This window comes from Musca autumnalis, unplaced genomic scaffold (assembly GCF_047663935.1).
Source record: "Musca autumnalis isolate F117 unplaced genomic scaffold, ASM4766393v1 scaffold_4, whole genome shotgun sequence".
Classification (NCBI taxonomy): domain Eukaryota; kingdom Metazoa; phylum Arthropoda; class Insecta; order Diptera; family Muscidae; genus Musca; species Musca autumnalis.
This window is the reverse complement of record NW_027411977.1, coordinates 248473360-248487875: the sequence shown is the minus strand read 5'-3', so window position 1 is coordinate 248487875 and position 14516 is coordinate 248473360. Positions and strand designations below refer to the sequence as shown.

Genomic DNA, 14516 nt, shown 5'->3' with positions numbered 1-14516 from the left:
ATAACATTCCCACCCACAGCCGTATTTTGTGACATTCAGAGTTTAAAGTATACAAATATATTAGGGTGTATTAAATTAAATGTAGATAAGAAGAATGAATAAGACATTTCATTTGAAAAAAGGGAAACATTATGTTGTTATTAAGTTTACATGTATAGTGAGGAAAGGCCGTAGAACATAAGCTATCACAATCTTTGGTAGGCCCGCCTTAAAAAACAAGTGGATATTGCACTGACCCTTCACGTGAGGACAACTACATTCTCAAGGGAATATATGTACGTCAAAAAATTACAATACTCTCTTATATGAATAGAAGGTAAATATGTATATTCTTTAGATAGAATGTCTTTACTGGTTTTTTTGTTAATAGAAAACCTTTAAAAGACTTCCCTAGTTATATTACCTTCTCATCTTTCATGGATCTTCTATATTCCATCTTTACATTGAAAGCCTTTTTTAGGGTTAAGTTTCCTTGCATACAAATGGCATGTATTTTTACCCTTCATATGAGGGCTATTAGATAAAAGAATATGTGACTTCGCATAAAGGAAAATAAAAAAATTTAAAAAGAGAAAAGTCGTTAAGTTCGGTCAGGCCGAACTTGTTATACCCTCCACCACGAGTTGTATGGAAGTAAAGTGGAACAATTAGTTTCCTTTCATTTATGAAGAAGACTAAAACTATGGGTCTAACTTTCAAAGTACCGAAAATTCGGAGGCACCGCTCTATGGGAGCTTTATGAAGGCGTGGACCTATAAATACAAAATTCTGGGAAAAAGTTGTATACCACCAACGAAGGCTAAGTAACAAATTTCAGAAATGCCGGGGGAATATTGAGGCCACAACCTTAAAACTACCGGAAATCGGGAGGTACCGTTCTATGGGGGCTATATGAAGGCGTGGACCTATACAGACAAAATTCTGGAGGACAGTTGTATACAACCTATGAAGACTAAGAGCCAAAATTCAGCCATTTCCGTGCAATAATGAAGCTAAAACCTTCAAAATACCGAAAACGTGAAGTACCGTTCTATGGGGGCTGTATAAAGGTGTGGACCTATACAGACAAAATTCTGGGGGAATGTTTTGTAGCCCCAACGAAGACTTAATACCAAATTTCAGCCATTTCGGTGGGATAATGAAGCTAAAAACTTGAAAATACCGAAAATTCGGAGGCACCGCTCTATGGGGGCTATATGAAGGCGTGGACCTATAAATACAAAATTCTGGGGAAAAGTTGTATACCACCAACGAAGACTAAATACCAAATTTCAGCCATTTCGGTGGTATAATGAAGCTAAAAACTTGAAAATACCGAAAATCGGGAGGTACCGTTTTATGGGGGATATAAGAAGGTGTGGACCTATACAGACAAAATTCTGGGGAAATGTTTTGTAGCCCCAACGAAGACTTAATACGAAATTTCAGCCATTTCGGTGGGATAATGAAGCTAAAAACTTGAAAATACCGAAAATCGGGAGGTACCGTTCTATGGGGGCTTTATAAAGGCGTGGACCTATACAGACAAAATTCTAGGGAAATGTTTTGTAGCCCCAACGAAGACTAAATACCAAATTTCAGCCATTTCGGTGGGAAGCTTAAAACTTGAAAATACCGAAAATCGGGAGGTACCGTTTTATGGGGGCTATATCAAAACGTGGACGGATATAGCCCATTTGCAATACCAAATATCCTAGGAGTAATATAAACTTCTATACCAAATCACAAAGCTCTATCTTAAAAATTGCGAGCTGTATCTTGATTTCAACAGACAGACGGACGGAAGGACGGACAGACGGACATGGTCAGATCGACTTAGAATTTTACCCTGACGAATATTTCGATGTGTTACAAACGGAATGGCAAATTTAATTATACCCTCCATAGTTTGGTGGAGGGTATAAAAAATTGGCCGAGCGGAAGCGGATATTATCGCCTTACGGGAAGCGCACGAAAGCTGTAAACAACCCCTATGGCACCATGTGTAGTGGCTGGAGCGCACGATAACTCTCGAACTGATCAGCTGATTCGGTCCAAAATTTGGCCTTCGTAATATTTTGTCCAAACTCAGTTTAGGTTCGAAGATGAGATGATATCGGTCCGCTCCTTAACATACATCCCAACAATAGTTCAAAACATTTCGGTAAAATGAGGTCGACTTGATGCATCCTTTGGACATTGTAATATCTCTACGAGACATATATCAGGTTCAAATATGATCTATATGAGTCCACTCCTTCAGGCACCTCCAACCATGTGTAATGGCTGGAGTACTCAATAAATCTCCAACGGATTTACAGATTCGGTCCAAAATTTGACCTTTGTAATATTTTGCCCAAATTTGGTTTAACTTTGAAAATGATCGATATCGGTCTTCTACTTAGGGTACCTCCCCCTCAAAAGTTCAAAATTTTTGTTTAAATACAGTTTAGCATCTGTTAAGAGATCTTTTGAAAATGTATACCGAAGCTACTCCTAGTGGTCCTGTTTACAGCGATATTATGTTTTTCGTGCGAAAGTCCATGCATCCAAAACTCTAAATTCGATCTCTTCGTAGATGAAAGTTTCCACTCACACAGGCTTAGGGTAAATCTATGTCGGTAAAGCTGATACTTTTTACTTGTTTAACATCAGTCTCATCTGCGCCCATGCCCTGACCGAGAAGAAACATGAACAGATCAAGGATATATTCTACGATTACCTAGAGAGAGCATATGAGCGCTGCCCTTGCCATGACATAATATTGTTCTAGGTGACTTTAATGCTAAGATTAGGGAGTGAACATATCATTGGTCCCAACGGGCGGGAAGTTCAGCCTTCCAGAGTTAACATCGAACTATGAAATGAGGCTGAACGGTTTTGCAGCGGTTCCAACATTTCGACATACACAAGCACACGTAGTTGTCCCCAGATGGAAAACCCAGATACCAGAACGATCATGTTGTGATAGATGGCAGACACTATTCCGATCGATTCGAGGAGCTAACATCGACGCGAAGCATTTCCTTGTAGCATCCAAGGCACGCATTCGTCTTAGTGGAAACGGAAACTGGTTGTCGAGAAGCTGCAAACGCAACAGATTACACACGGCTACCCCGCTCAACTTACCCACATGCTGGAAGGCGAGACTCCTTGTCCCCATAATGTGGAAGCGCAGTGGCAAAAAATAGCCCATCATCTCTAAACTGCCGCAAAATTCATACTTGGGTCCAAAAACCACAAACAAATCCATTGTACGATCAGCAGTGTCGTAAGACTACAGAAGAAAAGAATGTGACATACATGGTAACCCTGCTGTCAGTAGCAAAACGAGGTGCCAAGTAAAAATATCATGAGAAGAGGAGATGCGAAAAGCGTATATTCAGAAGAAAAAATAAAGAGCAGGAAAACATACAATTGAGAAATTCGAGATGTTCAGGAGTCAGAATGATGTCCGAAAATTTCACCAGAGTGTAAAACATCAAACTGAAGGGTATGGTTCAGACACATTCTCTTGCAAAGATGATGGCTGAAGAACAATAGAAGCTAATGAGCTACCTGTTGACCTATTCAAGAGAAGGTGAAGGCCAGAAACGTAGCCAGAAATGCATCGGCCAAAATTTGAACATTTGTAAATAAAAATGTCTAAAAAAATGTAAATTCCGAGGATCGGGTACACTCTCTGACTACGTCGGTGTGGCGACATTTTGATAAGGGATATGTATCATTTGTGGGAGGCATGCGGCAAACCCAACGATTGTAACTTCAGTCTACAATGTCTCTTGCACCGGAAAGTATACAAAACGGTGTGTGCCAATGCATATGTCACCTATCTACGCTGTTAGGCGTATTGTATGAATGACTAAATCGATGGTCAATGAATTAATCGGGTCATCCTAATGCGGTTTTAGACCTGGGAAATCGACAATAGACCAAATATTCACTCTAGAAATCCCATTAGAAACAGATCGACACACAGCACATATTCGCATACTATAAGACCGCCTTTGCAGTCCACTATGTTCAAAGGTGTTCCAAGCCATGTTTGAGTTTGGTATTCCTGCAAAATTAATGCGATTATGAGAAAAACATTAACTGGCACAAGATAAGCAGTTCAAAGAGGAGAGAACCTCTCCGAGACGTTTAATACCAAACGTGGGATTTCAGACAAGGTGCCAGTCTATCCTGTGACCCTTTTTAAATCTTGCTGGAAAAAGTCATACACAAGCATCGATAAAAATAGCGCTACATACAATAAAGGAATAATAAGGTGTTTAATACCGAGCCGTAACAGCCACATTTGGAAAAATTGAAAGAGAATTTGTCAAAGTGGGTCTTACAATTAACGGTGATAAATCAACACGCAAGACGTCCATAGAAACATAGACCAACCGTGGAAAATAAAAATTTGAGGTAGTTTATAATTTCATAAATCCATAAATAAAACAAACCAATATGAGTTTTGAAATAAAGAGAGGAATATTATTGGCCAACTGATTGGGAACCACCTTTGTACCACAAAGGTAATCACGACCGCCTTGAACTCTGTATGCCCGCGTTCGATTTTCAGGGCGGTAAAAAAATCAAACTTATCAACGAGGTCAAAATACCCTGTAGCGTAATGTAGGTAACATTTCCTGAGCATTCTAGATATCTGAATCTTCTCTATAAGTGGTGTCGTAACACACGCCGTTCGAACTCTTCCATAAAAGTAGTTCCCATATTATTGAGCTAATAAGAATCGGTGTGTACTCATCGATACTTTTGGGTATATGTATCGGAACATATGCATACCCATTTATAGAGCATTATGCGTTTACGGTGAATATCGTCGTCGTATGAAACATGAGTTGTACAACGAATGATGAATGATGAAAGATGTGTTCCGCCAGAAAGGCATATGAATACAATTCATTTAACGGCGCACAGTGGTTCAGAATAGTTTTTTCCTGGTGAAAATTCTGTAACTTTTGAACGGATAGAGATATATTCATAATTCTTTTTTTGTTAGATAACACAATCAGCGGTCAAGTTCGGACTGGTAGTTGCAGAGAAATTCAAGGTCAAAGTTAAACTTTTGAGTTTTTTAACTATTTTTCATCAAAATATGAGTGTTTTTGTGGTTTTTATATCTTCCTATGTATTAAAGATGGCCAAACACCAACAAAAAAAAAAAAATTACCAAAAAAAACTAAAAAAAAATTCGAAAAAATGTCGACAATTTTTTTTTCAAAAATTTGTAAAAAAAAATTTACAAAAAAAAAATTAAATTTTTTCAAAAATTAAAAAAAATCTCCTTGGGTTTTAATAAAACTTATGTAAGTCGTATAAAAACTCATATACTCAGAAAAGTTGTAATTTGTGTCAAAAAACTGTAATTCATATGGAAACAGAATAGAAAAATAGAAAAACACACATTTTTACCCATGTAATTTCAATAAATTGAAAAAAGTGTTAAACGGAGGAACGGGACGGGTACAAAAGTATATATGGGCTGGAAGAGGAGACTTTCGGGCATCTTTCTGTGAAAACAGAACTTTGTTCCATGTTGTTCCACAAAAGTTCTAGCCCACTAAATTTGGAATTTCATAAAATTTAGTACCCGAGGAAAAATAAAATAGATCATGTTGTGTAAAGGCCACAATCCTTCCTACCTTACAAAAAAACATTGAACACAATAACTGTTATAGTTTCAGAGAAATAGCTTCGTCTTTCTCCAGAAATTTGCCCAAAAATGGGGAAAATGCTCGTCTTTAGGGGCACGCCACGCCCACACGTTCCAATATTTGAGCCTAATTTTTTGGTTTCCTTATTTTCAATATGTTTACTATCGAATCCCATATAGAAATTAAATATGTTTGACAAAACATAATTTTGATTTTTGGCCAGGAAAATCGATTCCTGAACCATTGTGCGTCGTAATTGAGGCAGCGAATGCAAGTTGCTTCAAAAAAATCAAAGTGATTCCAAAGCAGATCTTAAGTGAACTTATCCGTAATTTTAAGCGATAGGTACCCGAAGGAGTAGACAAACATATTACATATTCGAAGTTGATCTATATCTGGAAGATATATTACGATGTGTAAAGTATGGACTAAATCGGTCACTCCATTCAAGAGTTATCGTGCAAACAATTTTTCCGAACATTTTTGAACTTTTATGGGGAGGTACCTGAAGGTGTGGACCGATATTGTTCGTGTTCGAACTTCAACTATGTTTGGACAAAATATTACGTAGGCCACATTTTGGACCAAATCGGTTGATCCGTTGTACCGTCGTATGGAAGGCAGTGAATACAAGTTGCTAAAGCAAAAAGCGATCCGAGAGATGACCCTAAACTGAACTTTTCCGAAATTTTGTGTGGGAGGTACTCGAAGGAGTGGACCGATTGAGTCCATATTGGAACCTCATCTAAGTCCGGTAGAAATTTCAAGATGTGCAAAGTTTGGATGAAATCGGTTACTTCCTTCAAGAGTTATCGTGCGCACAAATTTTCCGAACATTTTCGAACTTTTTTGGTGGAGGTACCGGAAGGAGTGGACCGATATAGCCCATCTTCGAACTTATACTAAGTTTGGGTAAAATATAACGAAAGCCTAAATTTGAACCGAATCGGTTTATCCGTTCGAGAGTTATCGTGCGCTCCAGCCAGCCAGACAGACAGACAGACGCACATTGCTCAATCGACTCCAAATTGTCTGAAACACATTTCGTCCAAACATACTTGGGGTCTAAAACCATTATTTCGATGAGGCACATTTTGCCCGTATGAAAATGTATATACCCTCGTTAGCATAAATGCTGAGGGTATAAAAAGTAGTCTATATATACCTAAGAAAATGGCGCCAAAAACCATGGCGGCACCATGTTAAATGACTGATGAATGCGATAAATTACGAATTGAGTTTAAAATTTGGGATCACAATTTGGGCATCGAAAAATTTCTTCCAAACATACATCAAGTTTCCCGAAAGCTATTTTCGGTAAACTTTTTCAGGTACCACCATCACAAAAGTGTAAAATTTTCTCCTAAATGCAGTTTAAGGGCTGTTCGGGGATATTTTTGATATTTTTAACGAAGATAGTCTTTATACTCCTGACTTTATTACATAGTGGCGCGAAAACTATAAAAAAAATTCTACGATGACTAACTAAAATGGTTGATTGACACTATAAATATCGAATGGAATGTCTTTCAAAATTAGATCCAATTTTAAAATGGATTACTTCTGTCCATTCCTTTAGGTATCTCCTCTACGAAAGTTCAAGACTTGTGCGCTTTAAACCCGTTTAAGGCCATTTCTCGGAACATGTTGTGCTTTTAAAAGCGGGTAGTCATTGTGATAACATCAGTACAACCTGAGATATGTCGCCATGTTTGGGGCCTGTCCTTCATACACCTCTCGCACTACAGTTTTCTACAGCATTTCTGGTCTTTGTTACAACGCTATAATTTGAATCTCCATTTGGATAATGTGAAATGGTAATTGTAGAGATTTAATATTCCAACACGACAGACTGCTTAGATTCTGTGTATCAGAGCAAAACAATCTCAGTGTAGCCACAACTGTAGTGGCTCTTGAAAAATATTGAAACGTTTTCTTATCGACAATTGAATGATTAATAGAATTTATTTGTTTGTTTTATTTTTCAAACGATACAATCTAATCTCTAAATGTTTATAGTTATTCATATACAGTCGAAATCGTTTATAGCGACGGTTAAAGGACCGACCAATTCGATTGCTATAAGCGACATGTCGTTATAAGCGATACTCATTTGTATGATCAATAAAGGGGGATAGAAATTCGGGACGTTTGATTTCGTCGTTATAAGCGATATGTCGATTTCGACTGTAATTAGTTGCTTGAGCTTAGTAATTTCCATAATTTTGATTGATTTAAAAATAACATAAATAAACATTTTCATTTTATCCAAACTCATATTGCTCTCAATAGTTTTTACCCCAATAATTTTCACCTCTACACCAAGTATTTTGTTATACCAGTATCAATTATAAACTATTTCCACTGTACATCATTACCACAACAAATGTTCGTTGGGAACTTCAAGGTGTGCACTTAAAACCCTTCTTGTACGCTAACCGGGAAATGTTTAAATTTAAAATTTGTTTTGAGTTTTCTCAAAAGAAAAAGTCACAATTTTTTTCGAGGGGACAATTAACTTTGAAATGAACAAAATGCGGGTAAAATTTTAAGGATTTCAGTGCTATGGAACAATAAAAAACAACAGCAACAAAAAAACTGAAAATGGCTTTCGCCTCCACCAGCACAGCACAGCATCAACATTATCATCATTTTGTAGATTCCCTTTCGTGCGAAATTTCACCTTGACTAACGTTTTTCAGAGTTTTCAATGCATTTTCCAGGGACAAACTCTGAGCACAGAAGAGACAAAAAACTGCATGCGTTTCATTTGCGATGCAGTTAAAGTTTGCAGAGTGCGCTTGGCTGTGTGGGGGCGGCAGTGCTGCTAATCAAATACAAGTGAAATGGTTATCCCTCGCAAAAAGTTGTTGTCGTCGTCGTTGTTGTTTTTATTTAGAAATAAAGGAAGTTAAAACTTGTTCATGATACATACATTTTATGATTCGCTCTGTGGAATTTAATGGCAAATCTCTTCCCCTCCTACGCCTCCTCCTCCTAAATAGTTGAAAGGGGGATGTAAAATTCTGCAACCGTTTTTGTTTAATTTTTTTCGTAAAGTTTTCCCTTTAAACGCCACACATTTTTATAGCATTTTTACCGATGAAATCAAACACGCACCAACACACTTGCACACATACAAAAAATTTGTTATATCACAGCTTGCTCAATACACACACATCGATGAACGAACGCAAACAAACGCACACACACAACCGCACACAATGTTGTGTAGCATGCAATGAATGTCCTTTTTATACGGGAGATTTCTTGATTTTTGTTAACAATTTTCTCTTGTGGTTTTAAACAATTTCCTCAAAAGGCTTTGCAATGGTTCAAAAAATATTTATTTTTTCTTTTTGTAATAAATTCCACTTTGTTTTGTTTACTGACGCTTGCAGTTGTTTTTCTTTTTGTTGTGCTTGTTTTGAAGTTAAACTTAGAAATAGGAAATTATGAGAAACCGCTACAATTATAAACAACAAAGACGCGCGTGTACCGTGTGTTATCGAGTTATCACATTTTTACAGTAAGCCGAGCCATTAAGGACTAAAAGTTGATTTGATATGCAAAAACACAACTACACTACCACCAGTGTAATGCGGAGCAGCTATCATTGCTCGCTGTTACTCTCCAAAAGGCAATTTCCACTCATTTCTATGGTAACCTTTTAAGAAAAAAACACTCAAAGCTTTCTCTCTCATTTAAGCGTTTTGGTTTTTAATGGATGAATGAGTGGGAGAGAGAGAGCTTACTGTTCCCAAACGATTCCATTCCCATACATTTCATTGTTCCCAAAGAGGCAAATGAAAAAAGCTTTTTTAAAAATTAAGCTTATAATACAAATCTTTAAAGAAAACAGCTTTTGTTTTTCTTAAACTATGAATGAATGAATTATAATTATTTGATGGAATTGTGTATAATCAAAATCTACATGTTTTTGCGTGACATTAACCGCACAATCACAAGAAAGGGAAGAACTAAAATGTTGTCATACGGTCGGTGACAAAAAATAGTAAGTCAATATTCCAATTCCCTTTCTATATGGTCTATAGAAGCACCTTTCTATAGAAGCACCTTTTCAGAAAGGGGCTATAGGAAGATCCTCTTTTTCAGAAAGGGTCTGTAGGAGCATCCTTTCTTTCAGAAAGGGTCTATAGAAGCACCCCTTCCTTCAGAAAGGGTCTGTAGAAGCACCATTTCCTTCAGAAGGTGTCTACAGAAGCATCATTTCTTTCAGAAAGGGTATAAAAGAGCACCCTTTCTTTCAGAAGGTGTCTACAGAAGCATCCTCTCTTTCAGAAGGGATCTATAGAAGCACCCTTTCCTTCAGAAAGGGTCTACAGAAGCACCATTTCCTTCAGAAAGGGTCTACAGAAGCACCATTTCCTTCAGAAAGAGCACCCTTTATTTAAGAAAGGAACTAAAAGAGCACCCTTTCTTTTAGAAAGGGTCTAAAAGAACACCATTTCTTTTAGAAAGGGTCTAAAAGAACACCATTTCTTTTAGAAAGGGTCTAAAAGAACACCCTTTCTTTTAGAAAGGGTTTAAAAGAACACCCTTTCTTTTAGAAAGGGTCTAAAAGAGCACCCTTTCTTTGAGAAAGGGTCTAAAAGAGCACCCTTTCTTTGAGAAAGGGTCTAAAAGAGCACCCTTTCTTTGAGAAAGGGTCTAAAAGAGCACCCTTTCTTTGAGAAAGAGTCTAAAAGAGCACCCTTTCTTTGAGAAAGGGTCTAAAAGAGCACCCTTTCTTTGAGAAAGGGTCTAAAAGAGCACCCTTTCTTTGAGAAAGGGTCTAAAAGAGCACCCTTTCTTTGAGAAAGGGTCTAAAAGAGCACCCTTTCTTTGAGAAAGGGTCTAAAAGAGCACCCTTTCTTTGAGAAAGGGTCTAAAAGAGCACCCTTTCTTTGAGAAAGGGTCTAAAAGAGCACCCTTTCTTTGAGAAAGGGTCTAAAAGAGCACCCTTTCTTTGAGAAAGGGTCTAAAAGAGCACCCTTTCTTTGAGAAAGGGTCTAAAAGAGCACCCTTTCTTTGAGAAAGGGTCTAAAAGAGCACCCTTTCTTTGAGAAAGGGTCTAAAAGAGCACCCTTTCTTTGAGAAAGGGTCTAAAAGAGCACCCTTTCTTTGAGAAAGGGTCTAAAAGAGCACCCTTTCTTTGAGAAAGGGTCTAAAAGAGCACCCTTTCTTTGAGAAAGGGTCTAAAAGAGCACCCCTTCTTTGAGAAAGGGTCTAAAAGAGCACCCTTTCTTTGAGAAAGGGTCTAAAAGAGAACCCTTTCTTTGAGAAAGGGTCTAAAAGAGAACCCTTTCTTTGAGAAAGGGTCTAAAACAACACCCTTTCTTTGAGAAAGGGTCTACAAGAGCACCCCTTCTTTGAGAAAGGGTCTACAAGAGCACCCCTTCTTTGAGAAAGGGTCTAAAAGAGCACCCTTTCTTTGAGAAAGGGTCTAAAAGAGCACCCTTTATTTGAGAAAGGGTCTACAAGAGCACCCCTTCTTTGAGAAAGGGTCTAAAAGAGCACCCTTTCTTTGAGAAAGGGTCTAAAAGAGCACCCTTTATTTGAGAAAGGGTCTACAAGAGCACCCCTTCTTTGAGAAAGGGTCTAAAAGAGCACCCTTTCTTTCAAAAAGGGTCTAAAAGAGCACCCTTTCTTTCAGAAAGGGCCTTAAAGAGCACCCTTTCTCTGAGAAAGTGTCTAGAAGAGCACCCTTTCTTTCAAAAAGTTCCAAAGTGCACCCTTTCTTTCAGAAAGGGTCTAAAAGAGCACCCTTTCTTTGAGAAAGGGTCTAAAAGAGCACCCTTTCTTTGAGAAAGGGTCTAAAAGAGCACCCTTTCTTTGAGAAAGGGTCTAAAAGAGCACCCTTTCTTTGAGAAAGGGTCTAAAAGAGCACCCTTTCTTTGAGAAAGGGTCTAAAAGAGCACCCTTTCTTTGAGAAAGGGTCTAAAAGAGCACCCTTTCTTTGAGAAAGGGTCTAAAAGAGCACCCTTTCTTTGAGAAAGGGTCTAAAAGAGCACCCTTTCTTTGAGAAAGGGTCTAAAAGAGCACCCTTTCTTTGAGAAAGGGTCTAAAAGAGCACCCTTTCTTTGAGAAAGGGTCTAAAAGAGCACCCTTTCTTTGAGAAAGGGTCTAAAAGAGCACCCTTTCTTTGAGAAACGGTCTAAAAGAGCACCCTTTCTTTGAGAAAGGGTCTAAAAGAGCACCCTTTCTTTGAGAAAAGGTCTAAAAGAGCACCCTTTCTTCGAGAAAGGGTCTAAAAGAGCACCCTTTCTTTGAGAAAGGGTCTAAAAGAGCACCCTTTCTTTGAGAAAGGGTCTAAAAGAGCACCCTTTCTTTGAGAAAGGGTCTAAAAGAGCACCCTTTCTTTGAGAAAGGGTCTAAAAGAGCACCCTTTCTTTGAGAAAGGGTCTAAAAGAGCACCCTTTCTTTGAGAAAGGGTCTAAAAGAGCACCCTTTCTTTGAGAAAGGGTCTAAAAGAGCACCCTTTCTTTGAGAAAGGGTCTAAAAGAGCACCCTTTCTTTGAGAAAGGGTCTAAAAGAGCACCCTTTCTTTGAGAAAGGGTCTAAAAGAGCACCCTTTCTTTGAGAAAGGGTCTAAAAGAGCACCCTTTCTTTGAGAAAGGGTCTAAAAGAGCACCCTTTCTTTGAGAAAGGGTCTAAAAGAGCACCCTTTCTTTGAGAAAGGGTCTAAAAGAGCACCCTTTCTTTGAGAAAGGGTCTAAAAGAGCACCCTTTCTTTGAGAAAGGGTCTAAAAGAGCTCCCTTTCTTTGAGAAAGGGTCTAAAAGAGCACCCTTTCTTTGAGAAAGGGTCTAAAAGAGCACCCTTTCTTTGAGAAAGGGTCTAAAAGAGCACCCTTTCTTTGAGAAAGGGTCTAAAAGAGCACCCTTTCTTTGAGAAAGGGCCTAAAAGAGCACCCTTTCTTTGAGAAAGGGCCTAAAAGAGCACCCTTTCTTTGAGAAAGGGTCTAAAAGAGCACCCTTTCTTTGAGAAAGGGTCTAAAAGAGCACCCTTTCTTTGAGAAAGGGTCTAAAAGAGCACCCTTTCTTTGAGAAAGGATCTAAAAGAGCACCCTTTCTTTGAGAAAGGGTCTAAAAGAGCACCCTTTCTTTGAGAAAGGGTCTAAAAGAGCACCCTTTCTTTGAGAAAGGGTCTAAAAGAGCACCCTTTCTTTGAGAAAGGGTCTTAAAGAGCACCCTTTCTTTGTGAAAGGGTCTAAAAGAGCACCCTGTCTTTGAGAAAGGGTCTAAAAGAGCACCCTTTCTTTGAGAAAGGGTCTAAAAGAGCACCCTTTCTTTGAGAAAGGGTCTAAAAGAGCACCCTTTCTTTGAGAAAGGGTCTAAAAGAGCACCCTTTCTTTGAGAAAGGGTCTAAAAGAGCACCCTTTCTTTGAGAAAGGGTCTAAAAGAGCACCCTTTCTTTGAGAAAGGGTCTAAAAGAGCACCCTTTCTTTGAAAGAGCAACCTTTCTCTCAGAAGGGGTTTAAAAGAGCAACCTTTCTCCCATAATGGGTTTAAAAGAGCAACCTTTCTCTCAGAATGGGTTTAAAAGAGCACCCTTTCTTTGAGAAAGGGTTTAATAGAGCACCCTTTCTTTGAGAAAGGGTTTATTACAGCACCCTTTCTTTGAGAAAGGGTTTATTAGAGCACCCTTTCTTTGAGAAAGGGTTTATTAGAGCACCCTTTCTTTGAGAAAGGGTTTATTAGAGCACCCTTTCTTTGAGAAAGGGTTTAATAGAGCACCCTTTCTTTGAGAAAGGGTTTAATAGAGCACACTTTCTTTGAGAAAGAGTTTAATAGAGCACCCTTTCTTTGAGAAAGGGTCTAAAAGAGCACCCTTTCTTTAAGAAAGGGTCTAAAAGAGCACCCTTTCCTTGAGAAATGGTCCAATAGAGCACCCTTTCTTTGAGAAAGGGTCTAAAAGAGCACCCTTTCTTTAAGAAAGGGTCTAAAAGAGCACCCTTTCTTTGAGAAAGGGCCCAAAAGAGCACCCTTTCTTTGAGAAAGGGCCTAAAAGAGCACCCTTTCTTTGAGAAAGGGCCTAAAAGAGCACCCTTTCTTTGAGAAAGGGTCTACAAGAGCACGCTTTCTTTTATAAAGGGTTTAATAGAGCACCCTTTCTTTTATAAAGGGTTTAATAGAGCACCCTTTCTTTTATAAAGGGTTTAATAGAGCACCCTTTCTTTTATAAAGGGTTTAATAGAGCACCCTTTCTTTTATAAAGGGTTTAATAGAGCACCCTTTCTTTTATAAAGGGTTTAATAGAGCACCCTTTCTTTTATAAAGGGTTTAATAGAGCACCCTTTCTTTTATAAAGGGTTTAATAGAGCACCCTTTCTTTTATAAAGGGTTTAATAGAGCACCCTTTCTTTTATTAAGGGTTTAATAGAGCACCCTTTCTTTGAGAAAGGGTTTAATAGAGCACCCTTTATTTCAGAAGGTGTCTTCAGAAGAACCCTTTCTTTCAGAAAGGGTCTATTTGGTCTCTATAAGAGTATCCCCTCTTTCCGAGGAGGTCGAAAAAGCACCCTTTCTTTGAGAAAGGGTCTAAAAGAGCACCCTTTCGTTGAGAAAGGGTCTAAAAGAGCACCCTTTCTTTGAGAAAGGGTCTAAAAGAGCACCCTTTCTTTGAGAAAGGGTCTAAAAGAGCACCCTTTCTTTGAGAAAGGGTCTAAAAGAGCACCCTTTCTTTGAGAAAGGGTCTAAAAGAGCACCCTTTCTTTGAGAAAGGGTCTAAAAGAGCACCCTTTCTTTGAGAAAGGGTCTAAAAGAGCACCCTTTCTTTGAGAAAGGGTCTAAAAGAGCACCCTTTCTTTGAGAAAGGGTCTAAAAGAGCACCCTTTCTTTGAGAAAGGGTCTAAAAGAGCACCCTTTCT

At 38.4% G+C, this 14516-nt stretch overlaps 1 protein-coding gene across 1 annotated transcript in view; it reads right to left on the bottom strand.

Annotated features, from left to right (window-relative positions):
- The window catches only part of LOC141403622 (uncharacterized), a 130744-nt gene that overhangs the window by 98790 nt on the left and 17438 nt on the right, over positions 1–14516 (bottom strand).